At 50.0% G+C, this 12,592-nt stretch overlaps 1 pseudogene; it reads right to left on the bottom strand.

Annotated features, from left to right (window-relative positions):
• Positions 1-8,864: 8,864 nt before the first annotated feature.
• On the bottom strand, positions 8,865-10,716 carry LOC147711141 (uncharacterized; annotated as a pseudogene).
• Between the last annotated feature and the right edge of the window lie 1,876 nt (positions 10,717-12,592).

The following is a 12,592-nucleotide window of genomic DNA, read 5'->3' as shown; positions in this document are numbered from 1 at the left end:
ATAGCAAAACATAGGTCAAATCCTATCCGCTGCAGAGCCGTGCGCCCACCACTGTGGCGGTGGGAGCCAATGGAGACTGTCCACCGTGCGAAATGACGTCCACCCCGCTCGACAAATTAGGATGCATTGCAGCAGAGACACCGCACAACCAGCGACTGCGGAAACTCGATAGCAGAGACCCAGTTCACAGCATCTGGTCACGACCGCCATGGATCCAGCTCTACATGTGTATCCGGTGCTGTACCTGCTACAGCACTATCATCTAATGGGCCGCCGCGGAAACTGCCGCAGGTACGCAACTACACAAATACAACGCACAACACACGGGCTGACACAGAGTACAATTCCACAACAGATACCCTGCTGGGGCAACAACACATCCACAAGGGCATCCACACATGACTCACCTGCCACAAACGTTACAACAGAAGGTTGCTGAACTGTTCCTAAAGAGAATTAAAGAAGATTAAACAGATTAGCTTGACCGAAGGTGTGTGTGTTACACCGTTGGGCATCCATTTTGTTGGACGTGTTTGCCTCACACACCCCGAGGGGTGTCATGCTTCATCATAGGCGTTGCTCCTCGTCGGGGAGGCGGTGCAATCTCCGACGGGCTCACCTCAGAGAGGGGCTCTTTGGCGGAGATCTTTTTGTCCAACAGCCTATTGGTGAAGTGCGGGTATGTGGGTCAGGGCAATCAGTATCCTGAAGAAAAGGAGTGATTTAAAATGTAGCAGGGGGTGCCGGAAAACCACTTTATTCTGGGGGTCCCCCTACTGCAGTTAAAAGGTGAAATTAGCTCGTTGGGTGACGGCAGGTTAGGTAGCGTAACCCTAAACGAGACTAAAGTGAGGGTTGGTCAACATGTTTCTCGCATGGGGAGTTCCCGCGATTCGTCAGGACCTAGTGAAGGTGAAATTTTAAAAAAGAAGAATTGAAAGAAACCATGCTGGTGTCATGTGTCTCGTGTGGTTTACCTCAGGGGATAATCCTATGCCTAAATAATAGAGAAAAAGGAACATGGTTAAACAGATGTCACGTTCTCTAGCAAAGGTATCGACAGTCACAGCCAATACAACAACAAAGTGCAGTGAAATAGCGGTAGTGTGTGGAATATCACACAACCAGAAACATGCCAGTGTTGTCGTCGGGTGCAGTGTATAGTGAACACTCTTCCACACTATGTGCGTGACTAGTGTGTTGTGAATTAAAAACCAGTGTAATACAAACCGCAGCTGCAATCTCAAGGAGAGTATCTTGGCCATAGAGTAGGAAACGTCAACAGTGTTGATGGTTTGATGTGAACTCACCTAAAGGTCTTGGACTATTGGCCACCTGAGTAGTCGGCGGGTCGGTACAACAGGGTTTGCCTATAGTTCTGGCTGGGGGAGGGAAAGGAACTGTTAGCTATGGGAGGTATAGGTGAAAGAAACCTCTGGTGGAGGTTGAGGAATTTGTGACTACGGTATAGAGTATTGCCAGGTGTAGGATAGGAAGGGATTGTCTTACCTCGAGTTACCCGTGTCCGTGCGGAGTCACCTACCCATCACCGCCGAGCTCGAATAGGTAAAGGAGCTCGGGGCGTGGACTATTTATAGGCGACCTCGTCAGAGGGTTTCGCCAGTAGACGCCCACTATGTGGATCACGTGTTATCTGATGGGGCAGAGACAGCCATAGTTGAGTGGTGTAAAATTGAGTTGAACTATGTAGTCCGGTTAAAAAAGGGGGACAGTAGTATCGAGGTGGTTCATATAGGCAAACCTCATAGGGACTGGAAAAGGGTATTGTAGTGTACAGTCTGGAAAGACAGGGTTATTACAAGCCAGCTGGTGGATGGGATAGACAATGGCTAGTTTATAACGAGTGCCAGGGAATATCTTCATTCAGCCCTTGTTTGTCTGTGGAGAGGCGGTGGACCCATCTTTGTTCTTTACGGAACAATGCATTCTTTGGGCAGTTGGGACTGGATTCAAGGACCACCCACCGGATAGAGTCAGCGCTGTGGTGGTTTTCCAGATAATGTTTGCACATTTTGGTGTGTGTTTTCTTACACCGAAAATTGCTGCGGTGTTCAATGATCCGTGTCTTGATGGGGCGGGTTGTCATCCCAATGTATTGGAGACCGCATGGGCATGTGAGCATATAGATGCAGTTGGTGGCATTACAATTAGTGTGGCCCCGGAGTTCCCATTTAAAGGTATCAGTAAGTTGTATTGTTTTTTGGGGTGTAGGGTATTTACAAACCCCGCAGTTGCCGCATGGGTAATGGCCGGTGACCGGGGGTAAATTCCATAGGGTCTGTTGGGAGCACTTCTTGGTCGTTTTGGGTCTGGTGTTGATAAGAATGTCTTTCACGTTTTGTGACCTTTTAAACGCGAACCTTGGTTGTTCGAAGTTTATGTCACCTGTGATAAGGATCCCCCAATGGCGTTTGATTGTGCTCTTAATTCTGTTTGATATGGGGGTGAAAGTTGTGACACAGGTGATTGGCTGGTTCTCAGTGGGTGTTTTTTCCCGTCTCTCCAGTAGGGCTTCTCTGTTATTATTTCTGGCCCGTTTGTTAGCTTTAGCGACTTCTCTTTTTGGGTAGCCTCTGTCGAGTAAATTCCTAGAAAGGATGGTGGATTCTTTTTTGTAATCTGCGATGTCACTGCAGTTACGCCTGATTCGGAGGAATTGCCCGAAGGGTAAATTCGAACGTAAAGCTTTAGGGTGGTGGCTATTGTAGTGTAGCAAGCTGTTACGATCTGTGGGCTTCCTGAACATTGTGGTGTGGAGTCTGCCCTCTAGCAATTTGATCGTCAAGTCAAGGAAGGCAATCTCATTTGGTGAGGAAGACATGGTAAAGTGCAGGTATGGGTTGAGTGTATTGACCCATTCAAAGAAAGCCTCATGTGAGCTGGGTGGGCCCGTCCATAGGATGAGGATGTCGTCTATGAAACGTTTCCACATTCTGATATTGTCTGAGAAAGGATTAGATTGATGGTGAATGTGTTTATCTTCGAAATCGGCCATGTACAGACATGCCACCGACGGGGCAAAAGTGCTGCCCATCGAAGTCCCTTGGGTCTGGTGAAAATATTTGCCCTTGAACTCAAAGAAATTTTCTGTGAGCGCTAGGGTGGCACATTCCATGACGAATGAAGGTGGGGTGTTTGAGTTCCATTCCTCCAATCTCAGACGTGACTCAATTACCTCTAGTGTGGCCCTCTGGGGGATGTTGGTATAGAGGGCCTCAACGTCTAGAGTAATCAGGAGATCAATGTGCCCCACATCTTGGAGTGAGTTAAGAAGCCGTGAGACATCGCTGGTGTCCTGGATGTAGGAGGGAATGCGTTTTACTAGAGGTTGCAAAAAGTGATCGCAGAACTGCGAGAGTGGTTCCAGTATAGAGTCAATCCCAGAGACTATGGGTCTCCCAGGGACTGGTCTCGTTCCCTTATGAATTTTGGGCAGTATGAAAAAATATGGGACCCTTGGATCTTTTTTATTCAGAAATTCTGCCTCCTTCTTGCTGATCCATTGCTCGCATTCTGCAGTTTCCACTAGGCCTGTGATAGCAATTTGTAGGCGTGGGGTAGGGTCACTGGGAATGGGAGTGTAGTACCGTTGATCATTCAGTTGCCTAGAGCATTCAAGTTCATAGTCTGTGGTGTTCATCAGAACCGTGGCGCCTCCCTTGTCAGCTTGTTTTATGGTGACAATGGGATCGTCTGCCAGTGATTTTAACACCTCCATCTCATTGCGGGAAATATTGGAGTGTCTGGTTTGTCGGTCAAGAGCATCAATGTCTTTGAGTACTGCTTGCTCAAAAGTTAGAACCTCATTAGGAACCATCCCATTGTGGGGTGTGAAGGTAGATGGGTTATGTAAACCCGAGTCTTCTTTTGGTTCACAGGGCTTACCATCAAAGAAGGCCTTAAGTCTGACCTTTCTAAAGAATGATTGAATTTCCCTGGTCTGGTTGAACAGATCAATTCTGGGCGTTGGAACAAAGCCAAGTCCTTTTTGGAGGACTTTCTCCTCACTCTCAGTCAGGGGACGATCCGAAAGGTTGACTACAAGGCTCATTTTGGTCCTGACCTGTTCGTGCTCCGTGTGTCCATCCCGTGGGGGCGTGTGTCCTCCCATTGCACTCTCTTCTCTGAGGCGTTGCCTCGCTTTCGCCCGCGCCCTCTGCCCCAGCCTCTGCCTAAAAAAGGGGGGCGCGCAGACCCTTGGTGTGCGAAAAATGGTGGATATTGTGGAGAGAAGGGTGGTTAGAACTGCGGAAATTGAGGGTACTGCCAAAACAGGGGACCCATGGGTTGCCCTTGTTGGGGAAAGTTAGGGTAGTTGTGGAAGTTCTGTTGCCCTCGACCCCTGCCTCTTTTGGCCCTAGGTGGTATGTTTAGCATTTCATTTTCGTCGCTGTTCTCAGATCCACTGTTAGAACCTCTTCTGGATGAGGTTGGGCTAGAGTCTGAGTTATAGTTGGTTCCTGGGGGGACATAGTCTTCTTTGAGGTAAGGATAGACATTTTCCTTCGAGAACCTTTTGATGTCCTTTTGGAGTTTGGCCACTTTTTGGTTCATGAGGTACTCCTTATGCTCTGCCTTTTCCTTATTCAGTTCGGCCAATTTGGTTTTGAAACCCGTGTTCTGGGCCGTAGTCTTGAGGGCTGCCTCGGCCTCCTGAATGCGGACTAAGAGGGCATCTGCTAGTCGTTTTGCAGTATTCACGATGAGGATCAAAAGGTCATGGGTGCATTTCCATGCTACTTGAGACCACTCGATTTTAAACTGTCCATCTTCCCAGAAGATCCTGGGGAAGTTCTTGACTATTAGGCCATTGGGAGCAATTTTGGCTTTGAAATATTGAGCCATCATCGTTCCATGTATTGTAATCCTTATCCATTCCCGTTTGAGATCTGCCAAAGATTGCCACTCAGTAGTGTTGCTCACTGAGGCTGTTTCCACGTCTATACCAAAGAGTGATGGAGTTCTCATAATAGCAGCTGCGTCCTCTTCCCCGAAACTTAGTCCCTGACCTTCCATTATAGTGGAGTCAAGGGACGAGTTCCTGGTTGAGGAGGAATCCTTCAAAATTGAAGGGTGGTAGAAAAGACTGAGAAGAAGGTAAGCTACCCACTAGGGGTAAGGTGCGTGACTCACCAATGTGGTATAACAGTCACTAGGTGGGGGATATGAACAATCTAACCCGCCAGGATTGAGCTCCCACGGTTCGCACCGTGCATAAGCAGTCGTCAAAAAGCCACAAAGTCACCCCACTGCATCCTGGACACACATTAACCGTGAACTTGCAGCAACGTCCCGGTCCTGGTCTTGTCACCGCAGCAGTCAACACATGCACACACTGCATAAGGCTGGGCCAGTCCAAGGCATTGGCAGGGCACAAAGACCACAGGGACACACCGCTCCCAACCACACATCAACACACCCCATCAAGTCACAGGCCAGGTGCCCATCCTGTGCACCCCCATGTAGAGCAACAAGCAACATGCCCAGCAACAAGCAAGCACAATCCACACCCTGCACCACACCAACAAACAACCAGGGAGACAGTCACTGCTGGAGTGGTGCACAGGAACACACAACACACAACATCAGTGCCACACACACTGAAGGCTGCAAATACTTGCCAGTACATACACACACAAACAAACACATACCGTGTAGCAACAAACATTACACACACACACAGGGATGCCTGAACAGATGACTGAACAAAAGCAACACACAAACAGTACAGAAACACACACAAAACCTCATCAGAAACAGACATGCCTCGTCAGCCAAACTATGGAAAGGCAATGGGAGCACAGACACAACAGGAGTGCACAATCTCATCATTCAGGAACAAAACACACACAACATGCCACAAATCACACAAGAAATGCAACATCTCAGAACTACTCTGCCACATGAAACCAACCACAGATGCACATGAAATCATAAATGAACAAACACTACAGGACATCAGGGGATGCATATCAGGCAATGCCAAGGACACATACACACAGCACTGTATGCACAACAAGCAGTGTGTGCACACCAAGCAGAACAGTCACACACAGACAATACTGACAAAACCTCTACACACACAACACAAATCAGCATAGCACAAACACAACAGCACACCCAGGAAGTGTAGCAATACCACAGCCAACACAGATACATCCAACACAACAACAACAGATGCACCACTCTGGGATACAAGAGCAGAACCATCTTGACCAGAGCACTGGGCAGCACACACAGCTGAAGTGCACATGAGCAATCCTCACAGTTTAATAGCACAAGAACACCACACATAAACCATTGGGGCAATGTCCAGAATGGAACATTTGTCCTGGCCCAAGAACTGAACCACAAAGCACAGTGTCATAAATGAAGTGATGGGGAGTCACACACACATGTAAACCAAGGGGACAGCTGACATCAAAGTTAACTGACTTGCATGTCAGTAGCAGACATGGAGGGGTGTACCATACACAAATAGAGAGAGTGCAGACCCACAATGGGTAGGCATAAAAAGCACACATAGGGGATGGAATTACACCACACACACCATGCCATACAGGAGGATAAAAGGCACCATGTGCCTGCAATGCATTAGAAACACAACCACATTGGCAGTGTGGAGCAGCAGGGCTACACAGTCTACATAAACACACTCAACACACATGGATGAACAAACTAACACAACACTGATGTGAAAGTCACACACTTTGCACACACATAAGTGACTAAGACAACAAGGAGGAGTCAGACAGAACAGCACGGACACGCCAACACACTGCACAGTGCACAACAGACAGCTCACACATGTGCATACCACCACATCCACAGGGCAGTATACTCCAAACAACAGGCACACAACTCCAGGGTGACACATGTGTGTCTTTCACAATCCAGGGGCACACACACATCCATACCCCTTACAAAGTCACACCCTTCACACTGCACACCTCTTGACTACCCAAGAGCACACATCTCATGTAGGCCATGGGACCAGGACTAAGGGCCAACACAAGATGACCAACAACATACATAGCTGGGCACACATAATGGAATAACACACATACATCATGATATTGAACAGCCTGCATGCAAACCTGTGCACAGCACCACACACTGTGCTGGCAATATCCCCCAACCTGACATCTGAACAATGTAGCCAACAATAGCAAACCACTAAAAAGAGAACTGCATGACAGGTAAAATAGCCATCACAGATAACACCAGTTTCAGTGTCTGATGGGACTGAAGACCTTGTCACCCCTGTTTAAAAATGTGATGCAGCCAAAGATCTTGGCAATGTTTGCCAACCAAATGCACACACCAAAAGAACTTCAATCAGCAAGTACACTGACAAAACAGACAACAGGAGTAACTGCCTTTATTCACGTCTTGCATAGATGTGACAGTAGAACAACAGTACACATGAGCAAGGCACAAAATGCTGATCATCTGCAAGATAATCTGCACAGGCAAGCTCCAAACAGGAAGGCTAGTCTCCATGGCAGGTGGCCCAGCAAGTACATGAGAGGCTGCACAGGGGAGACTCTAACACAGCAGAGCAACAGGGCAAGTGTCCAGGGCAGGTGGCCCAGCAAGTACATGAGAGGCTGCACAGTGGAGACTCCTACACAGCATAGCAACAGGGCTAGTGTCCAGGGCAGTTGGCCCAGCAAGTACATGAGAGGCTGCACAGGGGAGAGTTCAACACAGCATAGCAACAGGGCCAGTGTCCAGGGCAGGTGGCCCAGCAAGTACATGAGAGGCTGCACGGGGAGACTCCAACACAGCAGAGCAACAGGGCCGGTGTCCAGGGCACAGGTGAGTGTAAAACACAGCAGAGCAACACGGCCAGTGTCCAGGGCACAGGGGAGACTCCAACACAGCAGAGCAACAGGGCCAGTGTCCAGGGCAAATATGAGAGTACAACACAGCAGAGCGACAGGGCCAGTGTCCAGGGCACAGTGGAGATTCCAACACAGTAGAGTAACAGGGCCAGTGTCCAGGGCACAGGTGAGAGTACAACACAGACAGTACAGCAACAGGGCCAGTGTCCTGGGCAGGTGGCCCAGCAAGTACATGAGAGGCTGCACAAGAGAGACTCCAACACAACAGAGCAACAGGGCCAGTGTCCAGGGTACAGGACAGACTCCAACACAGCAGAGCAACAGGGCCAGAGGGCATGGCAAAGTGCAGAGTCAGGACACGATAAGCTGCGCAGTGAGAGTGTTTGACTGTATCCTACCATGGCCATCAACACACCCAGGTGGCAAACAATGGGCAGGACTAGCAAACCTGTATGAGAGACAGGTGTATGAGGGGGACTACCACTCACTCTTGGCTGTCAGGTAGACTTGGAGCTGGCTGTGTGTTGGGGACAGCAGGACCACTTGACTGGGGAGACAGAGGCCCAGGTGATATTGGGCTATAAGTGGATTGGCAAGCTGGAGGGCTGTTTGGACCAGGTGGTGTAGTGGCACGTGGAAGTGGAGTCATGCAGACCTGTGACACAGTGTGGGTGGGAGAGGTTTGAGGCGTGCCTTTCCACTTCTTGGGAATTCAAAATGCCTTTCCTGTACTGGGGTTAATGGGAACTGGTGTGAACACAACAGGCACACAAACCTACAGAGCCGCATCAGGTGAAGACATGGGCACTCCCTCTGGTGACGTGCTGGATCCTGAGGAACATTTTGTCTGGCTACGCCTCTGCGCCACCTTCCCCTATTTGCCAAGTGTACCCCCTACAGTGCCCACCTTCCCCTGTATGCCAGGTGTCCCCCCTACAGTGCCCTCCTTTGCCTGTTTGCCAGGGGTAGCCCCCACAGTGCCCTCATTCACCTGCTTCACTGGGCTTGAAAATGGAGCTGATGTGGTGGGGGGATGTGGCCCTGAGCCCTTACTAGGTGTACCCTTGCCATACAACACCTCCTCAGTGGGCATAGACACTGCACGCCTAGCTCTGCGTGAAGTTTCATGGACAAGAGAGTCCTTCGCTGGTGATGCCTCTGAGGCATGTGTGGCTGATGTCTGCTTCATTGCTTTTTCGGCCTTGCTATTCCCTGATGGGCTCTTGTCTTTACATTCTGGGGTGACTCTGCTCTTCTGTTAGGATGTTGTCTGTGGGGGGGCCCGCTTGGGTTGTTTCTGCTGGGTGCTTCTTACGCTGTATTGTGACTTGATGCATGGTAACCGTGGTCACTATCATCCGATGTGGCGACTGACTGGGGGGTGGACAAAGGCACTGGAGCAGGAATGGGTGTATGTGCCTGTTGAAGGGCAGATGTCACTGTGGATGACAAAGCCTGGAGTGTACGGTGTAGCCCACCAACATCAGAGTGCATGTCCTCCATGTAGGCAACCACCTCGCCTGATTTTTTGTCATGGTCACTGAAGGCATTGAGCAGGGCTGTCTGGCTCACACAAAGCTGGCACAGGAGCTCCACAGACTCTGCACTGAGGGCAGCAGGGGGGACAGGTGCAGGCTCAGCGGTGCCAGTTGTAAATCTAACTCATCCCCTCTTACTGATACGGACACAGACAGCACCCGAGGAAGTAGATGGGAGGGTGGGCACTGGCCGCTATGTGGTAGTAGAAGATGCAGAGTCCCCATTACCTGTGCCTTCCAACATGAACGCATCCCCGCTGGCATCAGATGATGTTGTACTCTGTGTCTCAGGGCGGGATTCCTTCTGCATACTACGGTCCCCCTCAGATCTCTGTGTAACTGGGCTCCGGTGCAGCTGTAGTGCTACTCTCGCCACCACTGGTTTCCGGCTCCTGTTCCTCTGTGCCACTGGCGATTCTGCATGAGAAAGAGATGCAGGGTTGTGTTAGTGTCATCAGCAGGACAAAGCAATTCAATCAATGTTGTACACGAGATGTCCAAATCAACATGGTGACCACCACACCCTGCAATCATATTGCAGCAACACACTACATAGACCACAACAGTGCCTGTAACCCCGAATATCTGCCATGACTGAGCCATGTTAATGCCACACAGCACAACACCCTGCCCGTGGATGAAGTCTACCAGACACACGACTTGCTCTGCCCACACCTAGGGACATGATGTGGGGACACCACTTATTACCACTGACAGACCTTGAGGGAATAGGAGGAGACAACACACACACAACTATTAGGCCCAGACTGTCCACAATGGCACGTAGCCCATAACAAACACCATGTGGTATTCTGGGGCACATTGTTGTCAGATGTGTGGGCCTCAACGATCATGGTGGATGAAAAGTAGGCATACATGAAGTCACACTCAGATAGTGGACACTGCTGTTTACTCCCTAATAGATTGCCTACCCTATCCCAATGCTGAATGAACATGTAGATACTATCGCATCTGGCTATGGGAATGCACAGCAGGTAGAATCAGCTTTGTAAGGCCAGTTTAAGCCAATGCATGACACTGGCACCCATCCCAGCAGCCACTCACATGACACAGCACTGCTCCGCACCCCATGAACATCAAACATGGGCCACCACAGCCACATGCCCTGTACACATGCATTTGCTCCCAGCCAAAGTCACCCTCCCCAAATACTCACTCTTGCCTTGCTGCCGAAGCTCCTTCAGACTTGCATCCAGCTCAGGATGAGTCGCAGCCAAGATGCGGCCCATCAGTGGTGTCATGCTGTGCCGTGCCAAACGCCCAGTGCATGGTAGCAGCCCCAAGGTCATCTCTGCCACGTTCTTTGCCAGCCGGCTGATGTTGTCCCACCTCTTGTGGCAGTGGGTGCATCGTCTGTTAGATACCCCCAGGGCTCGCACCTTAGCTGCAATGGCCCTCCACATGGCCTTATGCTGGTGTATCTTGAGCTGCAGGCATGGGAGAAAAGAAGGGGAAATAATCAGTGACACAGTGTCATGAACCAACATCTATCAGTAAAGTTGCAAGACACAGGTACATTCCCAAATGTGATCTCCCTTCATCCCAAACTGGGGTACTCCTCACAAGGGCACTCTGTATGGGGCAAGCAGATATGATTGCATGCATTTATGAGGGCGTACATGGTCCTTGATAATATCACACACATGCAGGATGACTGTACTGAACCCCCTCTGTGGCTTGCACCCATCTCCAGTCCTATGCATGTCTGACCACTACATGTCAAGTCAAGTCAAGTCAGAGAATTTATAAAGCGCACTACATACCCAGAGGGTCTCAAGGCGCTAAGGAGGGGGGGGATTACTTGTCAAATATCCACGTTTTAAGTTGCTTTCTGAAAGCTAGGTGGTTCTGGGTAAGGCGAAGGTGAGTGGGGAGTGAGTTCCATGTTTTAGCAGCCAGGTAAGAGGAGGATCTGCCTCCCATGGTGGTCTTGTTGATGCGAGGTACAGTGGCGAGGGCTTGGCTGGAGGAACGTAGTTGGCGGGAGGGGGTGTAGAAGGACAGTCTTGAGTTGAGGCATTCTGGTCCGATGTCGTAGAGTGATTTGTGTGCGTGGGTTAGCAGTCGGAAAGTGATTCTCTTATTGACGGGTAGCCAGTGGAGGTCTTTCAGGTGACCAGAGATGTGTTCGTTGCGTGGGATGTCTAATATGATTCTGGCTGAGGCGTTTTGGATTCGTTGGAGTTTCTTTTGGAGTTTAGCGGTAGTGCCTGCGTAGAGGGTGTTTCCGTAGTCCAGTCGGCTCGTGACCAGAGCATGGGTGACTGTTTTCCTGGTTTCGGTGGGGATCCATCGAAAGGTTTTTTTGAGCATGCGAAGAATGTTGAAGCAAGATGAGGATACGGCGCTGACTTGTCTGTTCATTGAAAGTGAAGAATCCAGGATAACGCCTAGGTTCCGTGCGTGGTCTGTCGGGATGGGTGCTTTTCCAAGGGCTTCCGGCCACCAAGAGTCGTCCCATGCAGAGGGGGATGTACCTAGGATGAGGACTTCTGTTTTATCTGAGTTCAGTTTCAGACGGCTGTGTTTCATCCATTCAGCAACTTCTTTCATTCCTTCGTGTAGGTTAGTTTTGGCGGTGCTGGGGTCCTTGGTGAGAGAAAGGATCAGTTGAGTATCATCCGCGTAAGAGATGATGTTGAGGTTGTGTTGGCGGGCGATGGTCGCGAGGGGGCTCATGTATACGTTGAAGAGGGTGGGGCTGAGAGAGGATCCTTGTGGTACGCCACAGATGACTTCGGTGGCCTCGGACTTGAATGGTGGAAGGCGGACTCTCTGGGTTCTTCCGGTGAGGAACGAGGTGATCCATTCAAGTGCTTTTCCTTGTATTCCGATGTTTCTGAGGCGTTGTAAAAGGGTGCTGTGGCAGACTGTGTCGAATGCTGCAGAGAGGTCGAGGAGGATGAGGGCGACTGTGTCTCCATTGTCCAGTAGAGTTCGAATGTCGTCTGTTGCTGCGATGAGGGCGGTCTCAGTGCTGTGTTTTGCTCGGAAGCCAGATTGTGAGGAGTCGAGGGATTTGTTGGCTTCGAGGAAAGCGGCGAGCTGGTTGTTGACAGCTTTCTCGATTACTTTGGCCGGGAATGGAAGGAGCGAGATGGGGCGGTAATTTTTGAGTTCAGTGGGGTCCGCTGTGTGTTTTTTCAGAAGGGCGGTGAGTTCAGC

Source organism: Lissotriton vulgaris, chromosome 5 (genome assembly GCF_964263255.1).
Source record: "Lissotriton vulgaris chromosome 5, aLisVul1.2, whole genome shotgun sequence".
NCBI classification, from domain to species: Eukaryota; Metazoa; Chordata; class Amphibia; order Caudata; family Salamandridae; genus Lissotriton; species Lissotriton vulgaris.
The sequence above is the reverse complement of the archived record's forward strand: the minus strand, read 5'-3'. Positions and strand labels throughout refer to the sequence as shown.